Raw genomic sequence first — 25,890 nt, 5'->3', positions numbered from 1 at the left:
CCCATTAATCTTTTCTTCTTCAGTATACTGTCTGCTATTAATTCTATCCAGAGTATTTATTTTATCCTAGCTATTGCATTTTTTCATTTCTAGAAGTTTTATTTAGGTCTTTAACATTCTCCATGTCTCTACTTAATCCATTCCAGGATTCCACTACTTTCTTGAACATATAGAATATAGTTAGAACTAATTCCTCAACTAATTCTATCATTTATGTAATTATGAATCTGTTTCTATTGATACTTCTTCTCATTATGGGTCATATTGTTCTGCTTTTTGTATGCTTAATAATTTTTTACTGGCGGCCAGACATTGTGATTTTACAGTGTACTGGATATTTTATATTCCCACAAATATTTTTGAGCTTCTTTTCTTTGAATATGGTTATTTGAAAATAGTTTGATTTTTTGAGGCTTGCTTTTAATATCTGTTAGGTAGAAACAGAGCAGCCTATAGTCTAGGGCTAATTCTATCCCATGACTTAGATAATGGCTTTTTGAATGTCTCATGCATTCACAGCTTTTCCTTTTTTCTGGTGTGAACACAAACTATTTCCGTGTCCTGAATAAGTTCCAGAGATTCTTCCCTCTTCTCCTTCCCTCTTCTTCTTTCTTCCTCTTTGGTAACATGCATTGAGCAATACCCAGAAGATCTGAGGGGGATCCTCTGCACATCTCCAGAACTTGGCCTCCATGCACCTCTCTCCTCTGTGATATTTGGTTCTATGACTACTCCCGGGCTTAGCCTTTTTGGATTCCTAACCCTATCTTCTTAACTCAGCCAGACTTCTGGGCTCCACCTGGTTTACCCTCCTGCACCACAGCCTGGAAACTCTATCCAGGCAGTAAACTGAGGTATCTTGTTTGTTCCCCCTCTCTCAAGGATTATGGTCCTTGTGGCCTGATGTCAATGTCTTAAAACCATTATTTCAAATATATGTCCAATTTTTAAATTGTTTTATATAGGAAGGTAAACTTAGTTCCTTTTACTTCATTTAGCTTCTTCAGAAGCAGAATATCTTATGTTCTTTTTCAATTCAGCATAATGGGCACAATTCTAATTGTATACTTAACTAATATAATCCTATTTAAACACATTCACTAGATTTTAATTAGATGTCTATGATTCTAAATATTATCCAGAAATCAATACATTAGTTGAATTTATTTTTCCTGGGTAGAGGAAAATAACATTTCTTGTGATGCTCTAAGTTTAAGTAATATTCAGCTACTGAGGAAACAGATTTTATTTGAGGACTAATTAATGAAGGAGCAACTTCTCTCCCAGAGCTGTAATTGGGCTCTTCAGTAGTTAATAGGTTCAATTAGTGAGCTGGTTCTTAGATATTGACATTAACTCTCAAACTCAAGCTATACACACACACACACACACACACACACACACACACACACACACAAAGTGAAAAACAGAATTGTTTCTCCATGTGGATGGAGAACTTTCTAAGCATATAAACAGAGAAAGCATGCACATCACCCAGACTATTTGGTCCAAGTTTCATCTTTACCCTTCTGCAGACCCTACTCAGGATGCTGCTTCTATGTCTTTTTTAACATGTCCTACTATCACATTATTTTTATTCAGTATAGTCCATACTTCAAAGATGGTATAACAAAAGGAGCACCAAAATCAGACAGATATGGAAAGTTTGTTTTGCACTTTATTGACCATGTGGTCAATGCACATTACTTCATCACCTAATTTCATTCATTATTCATCACCTAGTCTTAGTTTATCTCATCTATAAAATAGAATATTACCTACATCACAGAGTTGTTGAAAGGACTAAACAAGATAACTTCATGCATGTAAAAGCATGCACTAAATTGTTTTATAGAATATGTGTAAATATTGATGAATTTTCTTCTTTTATACTCAACGTTCTTTTTTTTCTTTTTCACCCTCTGTTTTCAAAAAGAACCATCCAAAGAAAATAGTCAAAATAAAGACACATTGGGATCCCTGGGTGGCACAGCGGTTTGGCGCCTGCCTTTGGCCCAGGGCGCGATCCTGGAGACTCGGGATCGAATCCCACGTCGGGCTCCCGGTGCATGGAGCCTGCTTCTCCCTCTGCCTGTGTCTCTGCCTCTCTCTCTCTCTGTGACTATCATAAATAAATAAAAATTTAAAAAAAAGAATTAAAATAAAGACACATTAATGAGGATCATCTTTGTATTTTGAGGGGCTAAAAATAAGATGTTACTTATAAAGATGCTTTAAATGCATTTTAAACATTATCCACCTTTGATCTCAAAAGCAAATGTCACTCAAATGCAAAGATCAGATAAAATGATCCATAGGAAATGCCAACTCAGAAAGTAAGAAATGCAGCTTTTGAAATGAGCATGCCAACGTCCAAGAAGTCACTTCAAAAACACTGTGGTCTTTAGGAAATTTCTATTCGGGCTTGCATCTAATGCAGGAGGTAATGAGAGGTCATTTGAGTTGTCTGTTAAAGCAGCCAAGAACTTTTATTGCTATTCTCAGAGTACAGCCAAAGACTTAATCCTCATCTGTAAAATAAAGATATTTGATTAGATAACTTCCAGCTGTAAAAATTGTATGATTAGCTAATTATTCATTATAGAGGTCTAGACCTTTAAATTGATCTCACATGAACCAGTTTATGTCAATTTAAGCCTAGTGAAACCAAGATATAAAAAAATTTGTCTTGCATTTTATCTTAGCTTTACAAATAATGCACTATAAAATTATTAATTACAATAATTAATAATAATAATCGATAAGGGTTTTTATCCTAAAGGTAATTTTAAGATAGAGGAGTCTATAATTTCCCCAATATGAACTGTGTTTATGAGGTGTAGATAGCAGGAAGAAGTAAAAAAAGGAAGAAAGAAGGCTCAATCTTCTTCCACTACTACTTAGCACCATCTTCTTTCTGCTGGCAATAACAAATGTGATACTTTTTTTGTCCTTTTTGTCAAATAAGAACAAGCCCCTTATCTTTGGGCTGAATTTTTCCAGCACTGAGCATTTCCATCCAATATGTTCCATTAAGGGCAGGAGGAAGGAAGCACAGATAGAGAATCTCTCTTCCAACATCCTAACACCACTTTCAGCATTTCCTCAGTGGCATATGGGATGTGACTTTGTCTTGAATACCTCCAGTAAAAACCTACTGCCAGCCTTGGATACCTGAAAATAATAGAAGGAAAAACATTACAGAAAATGTTGCTCCAGCAGTCATTACCTTTCTTTTCTTTTCCCCTCCATTTCTTTCTATAACAAATTAGCAATGTTGCCATTTCTTCTGACTCACTAGTTCTATTTTTTATGGCACTCTATGCATGTTTTAGCACCTGCTATCACTGAAGCCATTCTACACTGAACAGCACCAGCATATTCACAAATTCTTAGAAGTCAAATGGAAACATGACCCCGATTGAAAATCTGCACAATCCTTCCCTATGGGGAAAGGCTCTCACAGTTTTATCTAAATATACAAAGACTACTCCATGACAATCAATCTAATTATGGGCACAGAAGGTAATACAAGTTGTATCTATCTCACCATGGCTGTTACCTTGTTAACCAACACACTCTTCAATGACAGAAAGGATCCTGCTGAAAGAAAATTGGATAAGAGGAGCCCAATGTTTCTCAAATATTTTAAATGTGTAATTGGATGTGACCACATTAACACTACAATCAATCTTTGTATTTAAAACTACTACTTTGTGGAAATTTTTATGACAACAAATTTGCTTTTTGGGATTCACAATCAGTCAATCAATCACTAGCTTTCATTTTATCTTGAACCAAAGGATGACTGCACATAACTGGGCTATACTCATGGGAAAGTCTGTCAGTTCAAACATGTTTCTACTGGGGACTAAAATATATGATCACATGGAAGAATGCTTAAATGTACACTTCATTCTTCCATTTAGCAAATATTTATCAAGTAACTACTATGTGACAAATTGGTCTTACTCTGGTGGAGTATTGATCACACTCCGGTGGAAAAAAAACAGATAAAATCTCTGCCCCCATAAAGCTCCTTTGTAGAGTCTAGTGGGACAGAAAGTATTAGATATACACAAACCCAAATAATAAAAGAATAGACTGCTGTGGAAGAGAACAAGTTTAGTTCTCTATTTGGAATTGCTTTGAGGAGAGAAGTCACATAAATTCTCTCTGAGAAAGAAGCATTTAAATCAAAACCCCAAGAAGGAGTTGGATTTAACCAAAAGAAATGTTCAAAGGAAGACATCCAGGCAGAGGAAACATCAACACCATTCAGTAGTGCTTGGAGATTCAAGTTTCACCAACAGAATCAACCATCAGGTGAGATAATTATTGTGTTATGTTTCTAAAAATTGGAAATTTCCTGCATGACATCAGGGAGTTGGATCATCCTTGTGTATGGAATCTACAAAGAAATACTCCAGTGATTCTCTTGACTAGGATAAAATTTGACATTTATAATAGCTAAAAATAAACTCTAGCTAGTAAGACTGGACCATATAATTTCACAGAAATTAAAGCAGCAGCTTCTATTTAAGATTATATTGTCAGACATACAGGTCTTGCCAATAGAATCAGAAAATCTTAGAAAATATCCAGTATCTATAGATACTTCAGACTTGTGAAAGGACATCCAGATTGACATGCTTCTTTACAATAAGACCACATTGACATTCAAAATCTCTTTTAAAAATGCTCAGAAAATCTTATAAAGAATGCACTTATAATTCAAATTCTGTGGAGTTACATCTCAAATTTCTGCAAATACATAAAGATGTCAAAAGCTGTATTATACATAATAATAGAATACTACCTGTCCCTCACTTAAGTTTAATAATTTGTAGACATTAACTTCACTACATTTTTAGAAAAACATTTTCCAAAGGGTATTCCATAGAACACCAGATTCAAAGTATATTAATGGATGTTACTTTTTTTTTTTTTTTTTTTTTTTTTTACTTATTTATGATAGTCACAGAGAGATAGAGAGAGAGGCAGAGACACAGGCAGAGGGAGAAGCAGGCTCCATGCACCGGGAGCCCAATGTGGGATTCGATCCCGGGTCTCCAGGATCGCGCCCTGGGCCAAAGGCAGGCGCCAAACCGCTGCGCCACCCAGGGATCCCTGGATGTTACTTTAAAAGTGTATAGAAATGCCAAGTTAAAGTAAAAAGGGTTGCTGCATAACTCTTTAGCTCTCCTAATATACTAATGATCACTGAAAATATCAAAAAGGGGATTCACCACGAAGTATTTGTTAGATAGATCTATCTGAGGAATGCTTTCCCATGGATTATCAATGGAAATAAGCATTCTGCGGCACATTTTTTGGAAATGCCACACTAGTGAAAAAGTTCAAGTTGAACTAATGGAGCATATATTGGGATCATTTTATATGGGGTTTTATAAAATATTAGCACAAACACTTGCAAGTTTCATTTTTCAAATTTAATAGTTAGAAAAAAATAATTGGTACCATTAAAAACTAATAATGATTATTAATAATATCCTTGCTCCAGCCAAGTTCAAGCAGACTTAAATGAGGACATATGAGGCCATTATAGCATGTCATGATGATCTGTGCTGCATCTACCTTTGATTTATAACAAAATTCAGTCTTTGTTAGAAGCTATTACACTAGGCCAATTTATTTTCTGCCACTGTAGTTACATGTCACAATGTGTAAAAGGGCACATTGACAGAGATAGCACAACCATGTTTATCAGTCTTGAGTGTGTTTTTTCCAATGTTAGTAGACAAGAACATGTCCAGAGCTTAATACCTACTCTAGAACTATCTGGCATTGATTTGTCCCCGAACTTTCTAAAATTTTTTTAAAGTTTGAAGATGCTTTTACAATGCCAGATTTTATTAGAGTCAAAACCTTTTTTTTTTTTTTAAAAAGGACAAGAATTGAAAAGTCAAAGAAAAATAGCCAACATTTGCAAAGCTATGTGGAATTGATGCTTTTGTATACTGTAAGAGGTATAAATTGGTACTTTTTTAAAAAAGTAATTTCAATATGCCTTAAGAAGCACTCCATTTTCATGGATATATCTTAAGAAAAAAATATAAGAAAGTTTACAAATACTCATCTACAAACTGGCTTGGCACAATGCTGTTTGAAATAGAATATTGGGGACAAGTAAACATGTCTGTCTCCTTTTAAAAGTTTTTGTCCGGTGACCTATCTAGAAACATGCACTTACCTTTTACAGGGCTGAACAAAAATCACTACAAGATTGGAAAATTTTTTACACTGGATATAGTGCCATTGTGAAAAATGAGATTTCCATTAAAAGGAAGAGGAGGAGAAATGATGTTGAGTTAGCTGTCTGCCAGTTTCTGCCCCATCGGTCAGAGAAAGTTGTATTTGTGAGCACTGGAGCTGCGCTATGAAGATGGTATTGGAATTAGACATGTGGAGAGAAGGCAGGTATTGAAAGCTTATGGGAGTGCAGAGATGGAGAATCTCATTTTGTATTCAATGAGAAGACACAATATACATTGAAAAGAATCATTACACCAGTGGTGTGAATGGAGGTGTCATGGAAAGCAGCAGGAAAATCATAGGAAAAGTAGATTGAAGTGTCTCTGTGAGAGGTCTTGGGTACCAAGCTAAGGTTCTTGGATTTTATTCTCAAGATCCAATTGAACCAGTGAAGGGTTTTATGCAAGGAACTAATATGTTGCATCTGTTACTTAACACAGATTAATTTGGCAGTAAGAAGAATGAATTGGAAGAAGCAGAGGGTGGAGATGGGAAGAGCAGGATATAATTTCTGAATTCAAACTGTGGCAGGAAAAATGGGTAAAGTGGATGGGGATGGGGAGGATTGATCAATTGACACCACAAAATACATATTTCATTTCAGAACTCATTTATATCATTGCAGAGTCTAAATGTCCAGATATAATCCTGTGCAATATAAACACTTTTACAATCTCAGCAACAAAGGTCTCATGTTCAGCAACAATAAATCCAACTGTGTGTCTGTAGAGGGACCAGATGTTCAGAACTTTAAAAAATATAATGGAAAACCTATAGAAATATGAAAAGCTAAAAAATACCTTGATACATCCAGTGTTTCAATTTCTATACGATGCATTTTAATTTTATTCTAGACTCTATTGCACAAAACCCAAAGTTAATAAGCCATATATTTGCAACTTTGAGACTAAGCTTAATGTGAAATTTGGAGAAGTTGCTAAATTGTTAGAAAGCAGAAATTTCACTGTGACTTTTTTCAGTTAAGACTATCTGACATTGATTTGATTTCTAAAAAAAAAAAAAAAAAAAGTGCGTTGAAATCCATGACAGACATGTTATTTATGGAGAGTTTAATATCATAAAGAAGCAAGAAAATCTGAGTCTATGGAAATAATTCATTTGACCTCTACTGTTCTTCCATGTACCTCCGAAGCACTACTCCACTAATTTTTTTTCTCTTAAATTGTGACACCTGATACTGAAATAATGTAGTCTTATAGTTCAAAACACAAAAATCAGTCAGGCACTAAGGTTATTGCAATTTTTAGCTTATTTGCTAACATTTTCCTTCTGCTCCATGTTTATTTTTTCTTCTTTTGCTGCCCCTGACTCAATTTTGAGAGATCCTGTATTTTTTTTTTTCTCTTTCAAGCTTACCAACAAGGGCAAGACCTGTTCTGAAGTTCAAGAGAGGGTACTGAATGGATGTGACAATGCATTTGCTGAAAATATAAGACATGTGCTTAAAAATGATTATTACCTGCTTTTATCAAGCTTCCAGAACTCCTAAGTTCACACCTTCAATTCCAAGTAGTTAGATAGTAAAATTGATGTGAAAGAGTGAGAAAATAGATAATTTCCTTAGAGAGAAAAATCCTTTTGCTAATAATTAAATTCTCTCCACGATGCATACCTTTCTTAGCATTTCCAGCATTAATGTTGCTTCATGACATTTTAACTATGTAAGAATCTCCACATTATAAGAATATGTTCAGAGTTTAAATCAATCCTTAACAATTAACAAGATTTTATTGAGCACTCACTATGTGCCTCTCACTGTGCTGGCCACAGTTAGGCCACAGAGATATTTAAGACATCTCCCTCTACTAGAGGGGATTAAGCCCTAGTTAGAGAGACTGATAAGATGAATGCTGAAAAATAAGTTGAGAACATTTACAGATTATTTGTAATGTGTTAAAGAAGAATAATGGCAATCACTACCCTTCAATGGGTGCTTGTTGTGTCCCAGTCCTCCACTTAGGCACTTTAATGTATTGTTTGGGGTTCTAGTTCCAAGGGCCATAGGAACTCAGAGAAGGTGAGATAAGTATGGGCAAGAATGGTTTGAAAAGAGGATGAGGGAGTGAGCTGCATTTAAGAGAAAGACTTGGACCTAGAAAGGTACAGAAGATGGAGAAGGCAGTCTTGACAGGATTGTCTGAGGAGCTTCCTGATAGAACCTGGGGCTTCAGAGTACTAAGCAGTAGGGATTGCGAAATATCCCCAAGTGTTTACTCCTCTCTCTCCATGCGCTTTGTCATGTGATTTGCAGTTGGTCTCATCAAGAGATAAGGTCTACTTTCTACACTTTGAATACTTATGACTTGCCTTGTGACTTGTGACTTGCCTTGTGACTTGTTCGCTCTCATTCGGACCCTTGCCTGTTGCTATGGGGCCAAGCCTGTGCCAATCCCACGGATCATGAGAGACCGTGTGGAGCAGAGCTGAATCAGCCAAGCTTCAGTCATCCTACATCAGCCAGCTCCATGCTGACCTGTCAGCTGGCTGCATGTTCAGGAGTGAGCTCAGCCACAATAGCAATGATAACTATTGAATATAAATAAGCAATTGAACTGAGAGTAAGGCCTTAGTTAAAAAGGAAAAAGAAAAAAAAATCCCCTTTGGTATATGTTCTTTACAGGCCTGCAGAACACCAAACTCCCATTTATTTTTTCTTGCTTCACTTTTTTGTTCTTTCTCAGTTTTATTTGCTGGTTCTTCCTCCTAATGCTGGAGTGGCCAGACCTAGTCCTGTGCCTTCCTTCCAGTAGCTTATTAGTTTCATCTGGCCACTCAGTTCTTAATTCCATGTGTCTTCAACTCCAAATGCTAGATCTTTAGCCGAGATCTGTCTCACAAAATCCTATCAATTGCCTGCTTGTCATTTCCACTCAGAAGTCTAGTGAGCATCCTAGAATCAGGATATTCAAATCTGAGTTCCTGACCTTTCCTCCCATCCCTAGTCCACCATAGCCTTTCTCACATCAGTTTGTCAAGAATGTTTTCCTTCTACCCTACAGTGCAGGGATAGTTTTATCACTGAGGTTTTCCCAGCTCATAGAGCAGTGCTTGTCCAAATAGCCCTCTGTTAAATAGATGAATATCAGTTAAATAGATGAATGCATGACGATGTGATAGATATCAATGTTTTGGAAAAGGGACAAAAAAACCCAACCATCACAGGTATATTAGGCCTCAAGTCCTAATTGTTCTACTTGGTGACATGATACTTTGGACAAGTTGTTTAACATGTCTGTGGTTCATTTCTCCCTCTATGAAATGGGGATAAATGACTACCTACTTCACTGGGCTGTTATAAGAGCTCAAAGAGTAAATTTATATAAAGTAATTAGAGTAACACCTAGCACATTATAAATAATAAGTAGTACATTTTATTATCAACAGTACTGATCTCATAGATTTGATGTAAGCATTGGGTGAAATAATCTGTGTAAAGTTCTTAGCACAGTACTGCTCAGTTGATGTTAGTCAATGATCTAGTTTCTATGTTTACAGAATAGTTGTTTTTCTTCCCCAGAATGCTGTTGAAAATAGCATACCACATTTAGTGTACATGTGTTTTTAAAATAGCCTTCCCTTTGTAGAAATCCATAATACTCCCAACCTTGACACTATTTATTGATTTAGGTAAGGTCTCCTTTTCAAGAACCTTCCTGGTTAATGGGTGTTGACCACTTTTCCTCTTTCCCTAATGTACTATCCCATGAGTATCACTTTTCTAACTAGCTACCATTAGTTTCTCTACTGAAAGGGCTGTGAGTGTTTAACTGCAGAAGTTAACACTGACCAGGAAAGACCTTGCACTTAATATGTTCTTTAAAAAGAGATTGGTAGTATTCTTTCATTATGGATTAGTCTTTTAAATCCTAGAAATTAGCTTAGATGGATAAAGGCAGAATAATTGGCATTTTCTTAGTGACTTTTACTTATTCTGTTTACTAAGCACAGTGGTTTCCAATACATATTTGCTATCAGGTCTAATCCTGAGAGAAAAGGAAGGCCCTTATTATGCTGCTAAGATTCATTACTTCAGACATTATGCTGAGAGAGAGCAGAGAAGGCACTTGGAGGGAATTGCTTTTCTATAGGTCATTGGACATCTGATTATTGTTCTTTGTTTCATTGATCAGTATGGACTCTATCTTTGCAGATATGAACAATTACTAAACTCAGTGAAAACAAGATTAAAACCTCCACCAAGAACTAGAAAGATGATAAAAGAAGATCTCATTTTGCTATTCCTGGGAAGTTTCCCACTAACTGAATTGGTAGCTTTTCACTCATGCCCCTCCCCAAGTCTCCTGTGTGTTCTTTCTTCCCAGAAGAACTGAGTCTATGATATTTCAATTCCAGAAAATGATTTGTTATGCTAGCATGATATTTACTACCATTGCTTGATATTTAAGACACTCATTTTCCCAATCCCCTCATCAGAGTAGACAGTGCTGATAACCTTTCTAGAGGGCCTGTGTCACCATACACTGAACTGAATTCACAAATATGATCTCAATTTTTAAGTCAAGGTGAATGGTAAATGTTAGAAATCCATTATGCAGATACAAGTGCTAGTTGGTTAAAAGTGTCATTACATGAACAGACCAGAATTCATCAAATTTCACTGCTGAAGGAAGTTTAAGAGTTCTCCTTCCGTCAACTCTAACACCTTTGCTAATGTCTATATTGAAACCACCACTAAAATCAGACGTGTGTGTGTGTGTGTGTGTGTGTGTGTGTGTGTGTGTGTGTGTTGTAGGGAATATCCCAAGAAAAAAAGTCCAACCTCTTCATATATATGACAATTGTTAGTATATGAATGTAGACTTTAACCAGCTTCTTTTTTCAGAAATGAAAACCCAATTCTATTAAAAACAGGTACATAATTCACTGTGTGAAAAAGCATTGAACTAATCAGAAGACTTGGGTTAACAATCTGTTTTTTTCACTTACCAGGTATGTGACCTGAGGCAAGTCACCACATCTCCCTGGGATTCATGCTAGAATAGTATCAGTTAGGATAAGTGAGAATCCATCTCAGGTAAAAAAAATTACCACTCTGATTTTCTATAACACTAGGACTTTTTGGTTCATAAACTTCTTCCAGTGGCCACTGCAGGCAATTAACTTGCCTTTGCAAGAAAAGATTTTGGGGAAATTTTTGCTAGATAGATAATCAATCCTGGAATAGAAATTTAATATGTTGATATTAGGCTGTTAAGTGTAAGTTTAGATTTGCCACAATTATACTCATTCAAATGAAATACCCATATTTTTTCTGCATTTGGCTATTAGTAGAAAGATGAAATATGGCAAGACAATTCAGATCAATGCCCTTTTCCTGAAATGGACATTGCTTGGAGTCAGTGTACATCCAACTGGAGATAAATTGCTTTCTACTGCCTCCTCTCTCGTCCTTTCTGCACGATGATGGTAAATGTTCAGAATGAAAAAATAAATAAATAAATAAATGTACAGAATGATGACCTCAAGTTACTGCAAGATGTCCAGGCACCAAAAAAGTAAATCAAATAAACTATGCTTAAAATACTCCACTTATTAAGAAAGGGAAGTATTGAGCGTCATAACAAACATGTTCAAAGGCACGTTTTATTTTATTTTATATTTTAAAGATTTTATTTATTTATTCATGACAGACACAGAGGGAGAGGCAGAGACACAGGCAGAGGGAGAAGCAGGCTCCATGCAGGAAGCCTGATGTGGGACTCGATCCTGGGTCTCCAGGATCACACCCTGGACTGAAGGCAGCACTAAGCCACCGAGCCACCCAGGCTGCCCCTAACGGCATGTTTTAAAAAAAGCTTACTTACTAAAGCAATAAACCCACAAATATTTATTGAACATGAATTTTTTTAGGTATTTCAAAGTTTGAGATATGGTTTTATTCTCAACATGTTTCTTTTTTTGTAAAAAAGCAATGTCAGCGTCAGAAAGAAAACTAATTAATAACGTTTATGGTTGCTGTGGTGAACTGACACTCATCATGTGTCATAAATTACTTCTAGTGTGATTTTCTATGCTACAGAGTATAGAAGGTTAAAAACTACATTTCCTAGACTCTTCAAACTGGAGTGCTGGAGGCAAATTTGATTCTTACAATAAGAGGTATTACATGAGATTTGGAAGGCAGAAGTTAGATAGTCGTCTCCTCATCACTGCCAGCTAGAAACAAGGTTGTGGAGATGGGTTTCTCTGTAGCCACCTTGCAGTGTCCAGTCACTAATTTTGTGGGTCTGGAAAGACAGTTCAGGAGGTAGCATCATCTGCCAAAAATCTGAATTCCTGTTGTACAAATGGGTAATAAGCCTCATAATTCCCTTGGTGCCCTGTGCTGTGAACAGTGCAACAGATTTTCCTCTCATGGGCCAGTGAGGAGGTCTTGTTGGAGGTCCTCCTGGATACTTAGCCTAAAGCCTATCCTGCCTACCCTTGGAAAAATTCTGTGAGCACCAAATATCTGCTTCTAAACCCCTTTCTACTTAAAATATCTAGAATAATTCCTGCTTGCAGCTGACTGACAAATATTTATAGAGCAGTGATGCGGCAGGAGTTCAGAGAGGAGACTAAACAATGAAGATAAGATTATAAAGTAGGGTTTGATGGACTAGGCTGCATTTAAAAGGCTAGGTTAATGAAATTCTGATGATACTTCAAAATGTTTGGGTAAGATTTAAGTGTAGATTCATATGTGCACATTATATATGCAGTTGATTTGGGTTTTACATCAGACCGTTGATTAGAAGACTATGGAAGAAAAGAAAAAAAAAAGACCATGGAAGATCCTGAGAGCCACTGCTTTTGGACACTTTGTTTTACTAACTTCGATTTAAAGAGATTCTTAATTTTCTAGGCTCCAATGAGATGATCTCCAAAAGAGCAGTTTCTGTTGGTTTAGTCCCAGACCTCTATAGTAAATTTTGAATGATCAAAATGTGTTCCAGATAGTTTACAGATAATGTCAAGCCAGCAAAAGCCAGAAAACTATAGACTTAAGGATAAAAATTCTCCAGAGCCTGACCCCTTGTGCCAAAGTGCTATAAGTATTGAAGTTTGGTCTTGTGGCTTTAAGGCCACAAATCACAAAAGGTCAAGTTAGGAAGCTATGCTGGGGGGATTCTAGAAATTATGTTCAAATCAACAGAAACGTCCATCAGAATGGGAAGCTCCAATGTACTGCTTTCATCTTTTTCTGACCAAGAGGACTTTTCCCTGGCTGCTCAAATGTTCTACTTTTCTTAACTTCTCACTCCCTCCTACTTGATGAAATCAATGCATTACAGTAAATAAATGGTCAGATCTTAAGCCTTTTTTGTGACCTTCTCTGAACCTTCACCACATCTCTGTAGTGAAAAGAAGCCCAGGTCTGGGCTGGCCTCATGCATTGGTAGTCCTAGCGAGGAAGACAATGAGAGTCTCTGTAGGAAGAAAAAATTCAAGTTTAAAAAATGGAAAAGAAGGAAAGAACAAAGGGCATCATGAAGATGAACATACAGAATGAGGCTACATAGCTAAATAAAGAAAAAGGAAAGGATTTTGAACTATATAGTCTTTCCTAATCTTAAAAACTTATGGTAGCAAACTTGTTTTTTAAGAGTTGTATTGTTTTAAAAGAATTTTCCTACAATATTTGCTGTAATAAACTTACTGTAAGTGACAAACAGTATGTGTTTGTTGCTTAGTCACTTATAAGTCTTTCCCTATTCAAAGATTTTTATGTTAGAAATTTAGATTTCTAAAGCTAATTAGATTTGGCAGAGAGAAGGCTTATCATATTGGAAATATTAAAGGTAATGCTGATTTTTGTGTGGTGTATGGGGATTTGTTGAGGTGAAATGTAAGTACCAGGAAATCCCCAAGATCACCACTTGCAGGGCAGAAATATTTCATGTTTGTTAAATTAAGAAATGGCATTTGACATTGGGTTCTTCCTCCTTAACTCACAAGCTGCTGAGTTAACTCAAATCTGTACTAATTGGGGGTTTTGTTTGGCTCAAAATTATAGGCTTTACAAAAAAAGGCACAAATGTCCATATATTACACGCCATTCCTAATTATAAAATACAAATGACAGTACTGAATTGGCTCACTTTCCCAATCCAGATATCACATGTGGTATTCAGTACAATAAAGACAAAATGTATTGAAGGTACTGGAAATATAAAACTCTCATTTGTCAAATATATTTCATACATTTCATCTTTGAGTTTCGTATCATAGGTTTGTGTGATATGAAACAAAGCCAATTTCATATTTATTCCATGTGACTAGAATGTGACCTCTTCTGAACCTTGAAGACCTTTGGGATTTTGTGACATTGAAAATTGTAGCATTGGCAGAGACATTTTATTCTTTTAATACAGCTCCTTTCTAGAGAGCTTATTAAGCTCAATGAGCTTGCCTCTGCTAGAACCATGGACTAGGAACTCAGAAGTCCTCTGCTCTTTGGAAAAGGCATGAAAGGGGACTTTTATCTTCCTTCTGAAGGAAGATTTAGTCACCCACACACAATACCAGATATCCTAACCCTACTTACCTGGTATCAGGAATTCTCTACTATTGTGTTGTTAAAATGGACAACATGAGGAGAACATATCAGAATCAACAGGAGGCCAATATATTTTCAGGATTCCATGTCCTGGTCTATTCTGCGTTATATGGGCTAAAATAGAGATGGGAAAGGATTTCACTAACTGATAGTTATTCACTTGGGTGTCTATACCTCATCTTTCTCCAGAAAAAAATATTAAGCTGCTGTCAAGAATACAAAACACATCTAGTCCAGTCTCCTCGTTTTACACACATGAGGAAACTTGGACTTAAGAATGCTCAAATGACTAGTCCAAGGTTCCTCAGCCCCCTAGTAACAAAGACAAAACCAGATTCCGCACAACCTCTGTCCTATATTCCCTGCATTTCTATCTTACACTATTTCGTTCAGTTCCCAAATTTTCTATATAAAAATGAAGCTTGAATTTTCAACTCAAGCTTTGTGTTTGACATAGTCTCAGCCTTCTCAGGGACCTTGTTCAGTTCAATTGTTTGTTTGCTTGCCTGTATCATCTTTGATTATTAGACATCTGTCCTCCACTTGAATTATTACATTGTCAGAGAATGCTTATTTTTCTGAGATAGGCCACTCCATTACTGAGTGCGCTACTTCTGTGAAGAATTCTGTTTTATTTTGAGCAAATATGCCAACCTATAATTTCCATCATTTGGCCAATGTTTGTTTCCCGATAAAAGGAAAATGGCGCACTTCCCTACCCCAGCACAATAGAAGAGCAGATCTTCTCCCTGGAGTCTCGGTACTTGAATCTTTGAAATTTAATAAGGCATTTCCATCCCAGAGAGCATTCCAAAAGAAGTCTCAAACCTAAGACATCTCTTCTGTTCCTGTGAGATTGACAGTTGCCATGGGAATGGGGAGGGGGTGCTGTCCTCAGGCACTCCATGATTTCATCCCAGTACAGCTCCTGCTGGGATGCAAGTGCCTGCTAAGATTTTTATAGAGGTCGATCTACAGGGCCTAACAGAGGAAGTGCTAGGTCCCTCTGCACCAGAGCAAGGGAACATGATTTATTTAGTGCTTATTGAGTGGCTCTAACATCCCTGCCTTGCCTCCCTCACAGAATAACACAGAAATTCTGATTTTATTATAACTCCAAGTCTCTTGATTTCAGTCAGAATTCTTGGGTGGATTTCAATAGTTTATAATTAAAAGAAGAGAGTAGTCCATGAACCTTTAGCAGATCAAGTACCCATAGGTCCAAGTGGATGCATCTAAAGTGCAGGTCAGACTCCAAATTTATGTTTTTAGTTTTTCTGTGCTGTAAACAAAGCTGCTCAAACTGGCTTTAACAGGATCTTCAGTGTGACTCACTCAGTGTTGAGAATTTCAGCTGAGAATACAGTTAGTGCAGTACGCTATTTTGCAAACTAATAAGAAACCTGACTCTGTCTTTGGAGGGAGACACCACCCAGAAGACAACTCGGCCATTTTGCACATAAATAGGAGACTGACAGCCTAATACAGGCAGCCAGGAGCCACCTAATGTGAAATCCAAGGCTGGATTTTGTATTGATCTTGGAGTGGGGCAGGGAAGAACATTCCTTATAGTGAAAGCCCCATCTCCAGAGACTCTGAACCACTCCAGGGAAGACTCAGACCCATCCATCACCATTATTTTGTCAGGAAATAGGAAAATTGAACCTATGTTAGGTCCTTAAATAGGTTTAGCAATATCTTTGCTAGTTTATAGGCAGAACATTAGCTTGCATCATCAAAGTCAATGTCTTGCCTAGGTATGCTTGATTATATAGATGTGGTCAGGAGATAGACCTTTCTAAGACACCTCCCAAATACATTCTTATATAAAAAAGCATCATCTTCCAGAGTGGCAGTACTTGGTAGCTCTGGTAATTTCCTGGAAATTTCAGAGTGCCCAGTAAAAAGTCATTTTTCTTAAATAATAGGGATATTTGTCATTGCAGGCCAGAAATTACCTGAAAACTAATGTCACCAGCCAGTTCCTCATTGTTAGGCAGTTGCAGGATGTCTGTGATGTGTATGTCATATTATGGGTAAGGCGTTTAGAATTTATTAGGAATTGTTTAAAATATAAAGATATATATAGTACAATGAAAAAAATTTTAAAATATAGTGAAATCTCATGATCCATTATTCAACATAAGAAATAAAAAATGATGCATAAATTTGAAGCCTGTCTATATTACCTCCAATCTCATCTCCCCAGACCACTGTAAGTAATCTCTGTCCTAAATCACATGCTTTTCATTCTCAAGTATTTCTTTGAGGAAATTAGTGTATACTATTGACTTGAAGGTTTATAAACTTTACATAGGGTTTTTCGCACATCTTTTTCTGTAATTTGCTTTTTCCACTCAACATTATGTTTGAAGTTTCATACACATTGATAAATATAGCTTCAGTCCATTCATTTTAATTTCTGATTAGTACTTCATTTATTTTTCCATTCTCCTATCAACAGACATGTAGTTGATTTTTATTTTGTTTAAAGGATGTCTACTTTCAACTTTTTAAGATACTGTCAAATTGTTCTTAAAAGTACTTATACTGGGATGCCTGGGTGGCTCAGCGGTTGAGCATCTGTCTTTGGCTCAAGGCATCATCCTGGAGTTCTGGGATCGAGTCCCACATTGGGCTCCCTGCATGGAGCCTGCTTCTCCCTCTGCCTGTGTCTCTGCCACTCTGTGTCTCTCATGAATAAATAAATAAAATATTTTTTTAAAAAGTTCTTATATTAATATATATTTAGATGGCAAATGTTTTAGAGTTCTTATTGTTTTATATCCTTACTAATACTTGCTATTTGTTAACCTATTAAAAATTTTGTCAGTCTAATGTTATCTTATTATGGTTTTAAAACCTGTTTCTCTGATATCTAGTGAGGTTAAGCATATTATTGGTAAGGTTTACATCTTTTATACTAAGTTTTCTTTCCTTATTTCATTCTTCATTTCTTACATTAAATATTGCCTTCTTTTTCTCTGTTCTTTTTTTTTCTTTCACATACACCCACATCCACAATTATACACACACACACACACACACACACACACACACACACACACATGCACACACCAATACTTTCTATTGGTATGTATGTTCTGCAAAGCAGAAAAACATAGATGCATTCTCGATTCTTAACATAAGGTCTGGTGCAAATTAGGTGCTTCATAAACATATTCCAAATTAATGAATTTATGTTGTTTTTCAACTTCAAATTCAACGCATGTCCTGATGACAGAAATTAACAACTAATTAGTCTTTCTGACTATAGTGACTTTCTGCTTACTCATCTATCCTGTACACCAGGATGTTCCTGAAATACAACATTCATTTTGCCACTTCTATGTTTAAAAATCTTCCATGGCTCCCTGTTGCTAAGCAAAACAGGGTCAAACTCTCATGTAGGCAGTTAAGGCCTTTCCTCAAATGAAGCCCCTTTGTCAACTCCATTTTATTTCTCATTATGACTCCAACCTGAGCCCTCTGCTCCAAGAAAGTTGGTCCCCTTCTTCTCATGAGACAGCTGAGTGACTATAAGGATTATCTTTAGAATCTCCAGAATTTTGTGCATGTGAAAAATGTTGTACATTTTTTATTGGCTTGTAAGAACTTTGAAGAGCAGAGTCTCTATCTTCCACACCTGGAACACAGTAGGAATAACTGTTGGTTTTTAGGTGATGGATTGTTTTCTTGGTTTCCTGAGGTGAACTGAACATATAGCATAAAACAAGAACTCAGCTCTGCTACAAAATTGATTAAATGAATGTCAAACCTATCGGGATTAACATTATAATTTCCATGATGGAAACATACTATAAGTGGGTTCCAGGCACTGTACTGGTTAATATTTTCCTGTATACAAGAAAAAATTATTGACAGGTCTCTGTCCAGAAGGGATTTAGAGCATGAAAGGGGAAAAATTAAATATTATAACATCTACCTCTACCCCTGCTTCTACTTACACATCTACAGTATGTGTTCTACAAGCACAGTTGTGGAAAAACTTACTGGGCTACTTAGACACTAGCAAATGACCAGAAAACATGATCTTCAAAATGGCACCTGGAAGTCATTCTTCTACCTTACAAGGATCATCTATTTTGTTTCAGAAAGTGATAAGCTCCCTAAGAAATAAGGCTCAGAAAGGACTAATGGCAAATAGCTGAGAACATTCCTTCCCTTCCTTCTTATATCAACAACCTCAGAACACTGTAAGGCAGTAAAGGTCACTGATATCAGAAAGTTCATAAAGAACTGAAGTCAGTGCAGGATCTAGAGTCCAATCTATTTTTTCTTTTCCCTTTATTTTCTATTGGCAAGTACCCAACATATCCTTCTTACACTTAAAAGCAGATGCTCTATACTGAGGGAAAGAATAATGAAATCAGCAGGTCAACAAAATCACATTTTGTTATACCCACTAACACAAAGAAGAAATGAAGGAATTACAGTACACACTCTCCCAAGTATATCTAGCTTTAATGTCCTATGTCTCAATGATTTTAAAGTTAGAAGCGACTTTGGTGTACTTTGTATTTATTGGCGGACATGTTTATTGACAGATCCTGTCTTTAAGGGTTTCTGCATATGTACTTCAAATTTTGAAAGCATAAGTACAAGTTATTCTCAAAATTTAGGTAGTAGCTGAAAGCACACAAAAAATCACTTTTAGTAACCACCCTGAATACTTGGTAGAATTTCAAAGTTTCTAATAATTTCAAAGTAAAGCACTTGGGTTTTCCTGTAGCCTGTACTTAAAACCAAGAACTTCCAGCAAATGACTGTTCAGAAGGTAAAATCCAAGGGGAGAATAAACATCTCCTTACTGTAAAACTGTCTTTCCAGTTAGCTTACATTCTGTTCAAAAGTCTGAACTACTAATTGGGCTGATTATAAATCAAAATCCTGAATGTGGTTAAAATTGAAAAGACAAGGAATAGCAGGAGTGTTGGCAAGGATGTGGAGAAAAAGGAACTTCCATGCATTGTTGGTGGGAATGCAAAGTAGTGTAGTCACTGTAGAAAATAGTATGGAGCTTCTTAAGAAAAATTAAAACTAGGACTACCATATGATTCAAAAATTCTACTATTGAGTATTTACTCAAAGACAACATAAACACTAATGCAAAAAGATGTATGCACCCCATGTTTATTGCAGCATTATTTTTTTTAACATTTTAAAAATTTATTTATTCATGAGAGAAAGGCAGAGACAGAAGCAGGCTCCGTGCAGGGAGCCTGATGTGGGACTCAATCCTGAGTCTCCAGGATCAAACCCTGGGCTGAAGGCAGGCTCCAAACCGCTGAGCCACCTGGATTGCCCAACATTATTTACACTAGTCAAGATATGGTAACAACCTAAGTGTCTATCAATAGGTGAAGGGATATAGAAGACACACACACACACACACACACACACACAAATATTATGCATCCATAAAAAAAGAATGGGCTCTTGCCATCTGTGACAACACAGATGACATAGAGGATATTATGCTAAGTGAAATAAGTCGGACTGAGAAAGACATATACTGTGATTTCGCTCATATGTGGAATCTAAAAAAAAAAAGAATAAATAAATAAATAAAAAGGAGAATCAGACCTATAAATATAGAGAACAAACATGTTTGCCAGAGGGAAGGAGGATGCAAGATAAGCAAAATGGACAAAAGGGAGTGGGAGACACAGGCTTCCAGTCATGGAATAAATAAGATAAGGGAGTAAAAGGCACAGGATAGAGAATCTAGTCAATGGTATTGTAATAGCATTGTATGGTGATAGATGGTTGCTATACTTGTGAACATAGAGTAATGTATAGAGAAGTTGAATTACTATATTGTACATCTGAAACTAACATAGCATTGTGTGTCAACTATACTCAAAAATTTTTTTTAATTCAAATGATTCCTCTAAACAATCCACTTATGTAATTTCATTTCTATTTTTAAATTTTCTTTCACATATTTGGAGGATACTTGCATTTTTGCTAATTACATATTTCAATTAATATTGTTTCTATATAAGGTATGCCTAGTTTTACTAAGTAAGAATATAATAAAATACGTGGTAAAAATGCTGAATGTCCTAGACAAATGCTTATGGAAAGGGAAATCTTCATTGTCAGTTGTTATTGAAAATATTATTAAGTAATCTTAAAAGACCTGAGATTCTGAGGGAATGAAATAGAGAAGTAATTCATTTTGATTTATAATGGATATAGGAATAAAGACCATATTCCAAACAACCAATAAAGTTGTTTTCTGGAAAGCACAAGCATAGATAAGGTATAAAGTATGTGTGAAGATCATTAAGTGGTTTAAACACACAAAGGTTTCCTCTTCTAAATAAAGACGGTTGGTATGGAGACCTCAAGAAATTATCTGAAACCAAAATACCTCTTGCATCTGCTCTGCCACTGTAGGCTTCACCTATCAACTTTACACCCCAGACCTCCCAAAGGAAGAAAGAGGGAAGGGGAAGAAAGACCTACGTCTACACTAAGTTGATTCCCTTTAAAGAGACTTCTCAGCTGTCCCACACAATAATTCTGCTCTCACCTCATTGACCAGAATTCAGTGTCATAATTGCTAAAGGAGGCTGTGAGATGCAATGCTTGAGCTGAGCATAGTAGGCTGTGAAATAAAATTGGGATTTTGTTAATAGAGAAGTGGTAGACACTTGATACTGTGTAGGTGACTAACAGTCTCAGCTTTGATAACCAAAAGGGGAAATAAGCAAATGGAGCATTAGGAAGGAAGAAGCAGTGCATGAGATTGGACGATAACTTTTCACAGATCACAAATTTATGTGGGTCATTGAGACTTGTAGGGTCATTTATAGTACTATGTTGAGTAGCTGAATATTAAGGAAAAAAAATGAAAGAATTTATACTATCAGTAGTTTTCAGACTTTTTCTCAGCAAGAGGATTCTTTTTTCTCACATAATTTTATGCAAATTCCCAGATAAGAATAATGAAAAGGAGAACTTAGCAATTGAAATGAGAATCCTGAGCTGGTAGTTCCATACCTTGGTTTTCCTTCTCTTCTCCAATATGACCTCTGAGATACCTAACAGCCTGAGGTATGACGTTGTGAAATCCTTGGGTCTTGGTTTTTGACCTGAACATTTTCAGGTTTGATTATTAATACCAGAAAAGGGGTTCTGTAGGCCTATTGTCCATAAACCTTTGTCTCTCCCTTCTAATATCTACGAACAAAGAATTTGGAGAGAAAATTTCTATTTTATTTCTTATATGAGAAAAAAATCAGATTTTTATTTTTTTAATTTCTATTTGAAGAGAAAAAAAAATAAATAGAATTCTTATTTTTAAAAATTTCTATTTGAGGAGAAAGCATGGGGAGCCTTCTACTATCTGACCCCTTTTTGCATAAACTTAAAATCTGGCCCTGTTCACAGGTCTTCTTTGGAATTCTTTGCAAGTATAGATGTACACATCATATATACTTTGATATTTACTAGACTAGATAAGTAGCTAAATTTGATGCATATGTTGTTAGGGTTTTTTCATCCTAATAATGTTTCCCTCCATGAAGTGTTAACTTCTAACCACCACAAAAGCATATTCTAGATTATCTATGTCCTATAACACCTGATTTCTATACATTTCTTAGTTAATGGCTGGATTCTATCCAAAGGTGAATATTAAAAGGAGAAGTTTGACTGTATTCCATGTCGTCAATTTAATATGGTCATGGAGAACGGGAAGATGTTTTCCTACAGGAATTTTAGTGAAAGTGTTGGAGTTTAAATTTCATGTGTGGCTTTTCCTTTATGAGGATTAGCTGCTGTGCAAGTCTGAAAAAAATGCTAGGGAGAAGTAAAATTATAGATAGAGATAGTGTAAAACCAAGGGTGGCTTTTGAGTCACACTTAATAGGAATATAGAACTCTTTACACTTTCCAAGTTTTCTCCATTCTATTGGGACTCTTAAACTGAAATAATAATCTCTTTTCCCCTTTAAATAATTCTTGTCCTACTTTTAAGACTACTAGGGGAATAAAATAAAACACATGCAAAACTTAACATCAGCATTACTAAAACATATGTAACAGCATGTAGAAACTCGACAGACCTTGTAAAAATCCATTTAAGACCACAGAGAAAATCACCTAAAGTACAGACCAAAATGTATTTGAATGAAGAGCATGGGTTTGGAGGGCAGGAAACTCAGAATTTACTTTTAGCTTTTTCATTGCCCAAATCTCTGCCTTCTGTGTAATCATTCTTATCTACCTGAGTTTTACCCTGGCCTTTTATATAGTTGAGTGACAGTTTTCTCTTGTGTTCCAGAGATATTGGGAATGCTATGGTCAATTCCTTAATATTCTTAGGTCAAATGAGAGCAGGTGGCTAAATAACTTCAGACATTACTGCTGTTGCAAATACTGACAAAATACAAAACAGTATGGCTCTCATAGCCTTGTGGGCCTGGCATTAGATGTAAGGTCATTTGCAAAACATACAAGTTTATGATTACCTGCTATTCTCCCTGGATCCATAGTTCTATGGCCAGATTCCTTTTGATAGATCTAGATCATTTAATCTTCCCTTTACCCTTAACTACCAAACATTATTTCCTTCATATTTAACCAGAAGTTTAAAAACAAGAACTTCTACATGTAATGTATTTCCTTCTATTCTAAAATCTAATGGATTCCCCTTGTGAGAGCTCAACGTGGTAGGAAATGAGGTGCTACAAATCAGTGGGCTTTAAGATTTCTCTCTTCAATGCTTAGGTCACTGGGGCCCTTTCTTTCTAAATACTAATAGTTCCAAGCAGCCAAAGAGTCCCTAGTCCTTGACCTTGAAATTTGGGCTTGGATCCACAATCTTCAGAACTGGGAGTCAGCCCAAGTATAGCTCTTGTCTGGCGGTAGCCCAAAAGTTTGGTTAAACTCCTAGAAACAAAATATCCATAAACAAACAAAATTAACTAATACATTACTTTCATGACATTTGAATTTAAATCAGAGTAATTACTTTTAAAAAGTCACATAAAAGTATTAAGGAATTTTTCAATTTGTAAAAAGATATTCTTTGGCCACATAATGATTTTTAGGGACCCAGTAGATTAGATCTTAAGGAAAGTTTTGCATGACCTCCTATTAAACTTGGTTCTGTAATCACTCTTGACAACTCCACTATGTAAGACTGTGGTCAGCCACAACCTCATGGGCATGCGACCTCTGCAGTCCCCCAGTACCACATGTTTAGTAGAGCTCCATGCTTGGTTGAATGCTCTGGTGTAGTCTTCTTGAAATTCCCCAAACCTAGGTTTTGTAAGTAAAGTTTGATGTGAAAATGAAGCATGAACATGAGAAGAAGAGATATATACCCCCATTTTTTGTCTCTCTGTTTGTATTCAGTGTCCACCATGAACACACAATTACTAGGGACCCACAATGCATGGGAACACACTAATACTCAAAATGAGTGCAAGGTAAGCTTCTTATATCTATGACTAAATAAGCAAGCATACTGACAACCTTAAGAAGGGACACTTTTATTAGAATCAAGCTTGCTTTGAATTCAGAAGGATAAAATGACAGGACTTAGTGTCATCCTCAAAGACTTAAGGATGCAGAGGTAGTCCTCATCACATCCCCATTGAATTCACCGGCCTGGACCTTGTGAAAACAGGAAAGAACATGGCAGATTATCATGGACTATATAAACTTAACTAACTGGTAACCTCAATCACAGCCAATGCGTTGGAAGTGAGTCTTCTACTAGAACTGATTTCTGGATTTTGGCATACAGCTATTGATATAGTATATGCATTTTTTCAATGCCCATTAAAAAGCTATTTTCATTCACATAGAATAAACTACAAAATATATTCATAGTTTGTTTTAAGATTTTGCTAACTTTCCTCTCTTTGTCATAATAGAATCATAAGGGACCTTGATAATCTTGACATTCTGCAGTGTGTCATGCTGATCTCTTAGAGTGATGACATCATGCAAATTAAATCTGGTGAATAGGAAGTTGAAAAGTATTCTGGATAAAATCTGGTATGATACAAGAGTGACAGAGAGTAGAAGATACTCTACATATTCAAGGATCTTCCAAAATCTTTGGTAACCAATAGCCTAGGGCATTTGAGGATATCCCTCCAAAGTAAAAAACAAGCTTTTTCACCTTATACTTCTGACTACTAAGAAAAAGGCACAATACTTGAAAAACCTCTCCATATTTTAGAGAGTGCATATATACACTGGGAAATATTACTCGACACATTTGTTGAGTGACTTGAAAATCTGCCAATTTTGAATGATGACCAGAACAAGGGAGGCCTCTGCATCATGTTCTGGTTCTGAAACGCTTGGTCTTGTTACTTGGATCATATGACCTGGCCTACCCAAAATTGCTGTAAGTCTCCATAGTAGGTCAGAATGGACTATAGAATATATCCCAAAGCACCAAAACTTGAGTAGCAATGCAGACTCCTAAGGTTTCAGAGTGAGTTCATGGCCATTAGAAGAAGAGAATTATTCACTGTATAAAAATCAGCTCCTCAGAGAATTGAATAAGCAAGATGGTAGAATAGGAAGCTCTATTCTATCACAGAGATACATATACAGTGCAACAAGCATTTATGAAAATTAAAGAAATCAATTAAAAAATAATAGTAACAAAAATAATCACAAAACCAAGAATAGCTGCATTGAAGCAGATGAGAAGAGCCATTGCCTTTTATCCACAACAGCTCTAACCCAAGCCAGCACAGCATGGTGCAATAAGGAGAAAATGCCCAACTTGTGGCTTTGCCCTTGGAAAGAGAGACAAGAGTGGACTGAATGTCTGAAGTTCTGGCTATTCAAGGGGCTGCCTGAGGGATGGGGTTTCCATCTCATCTGACTCAGGGCACCAGAGGAGAACTGGCCTTGTTTGGAAGGAAGCCTGGGGACCATTGAGGCCTCAGGAGAGCTCAGCAGTTTCCATCAGCACCAGAAGACTGCAGTGCCACAGAAAACTTTAAGATAGGTCATTTGACTTTCTCAGA

This window comes from Vulpes lagopus, chromosome 4 (assembly GCF_018345385.1).
Source record: "Vulpes lagopus strain Blue_001 chromosome 4, ASM1834538v1, whole genome shotgun sequence".
In the NCBI taxonomy this organism is placed as follows: domain Eukaryota; kingdom Metazoa; phylum Chordata; class Mammalia; order Carnivora; family Canidae; genus Vulpes; species Vulpes lagopus.
The sequence above is the reverse complement of the archived record's forward strand: the minus strand, read 5'-3'. Positions refer to the sequence as shown.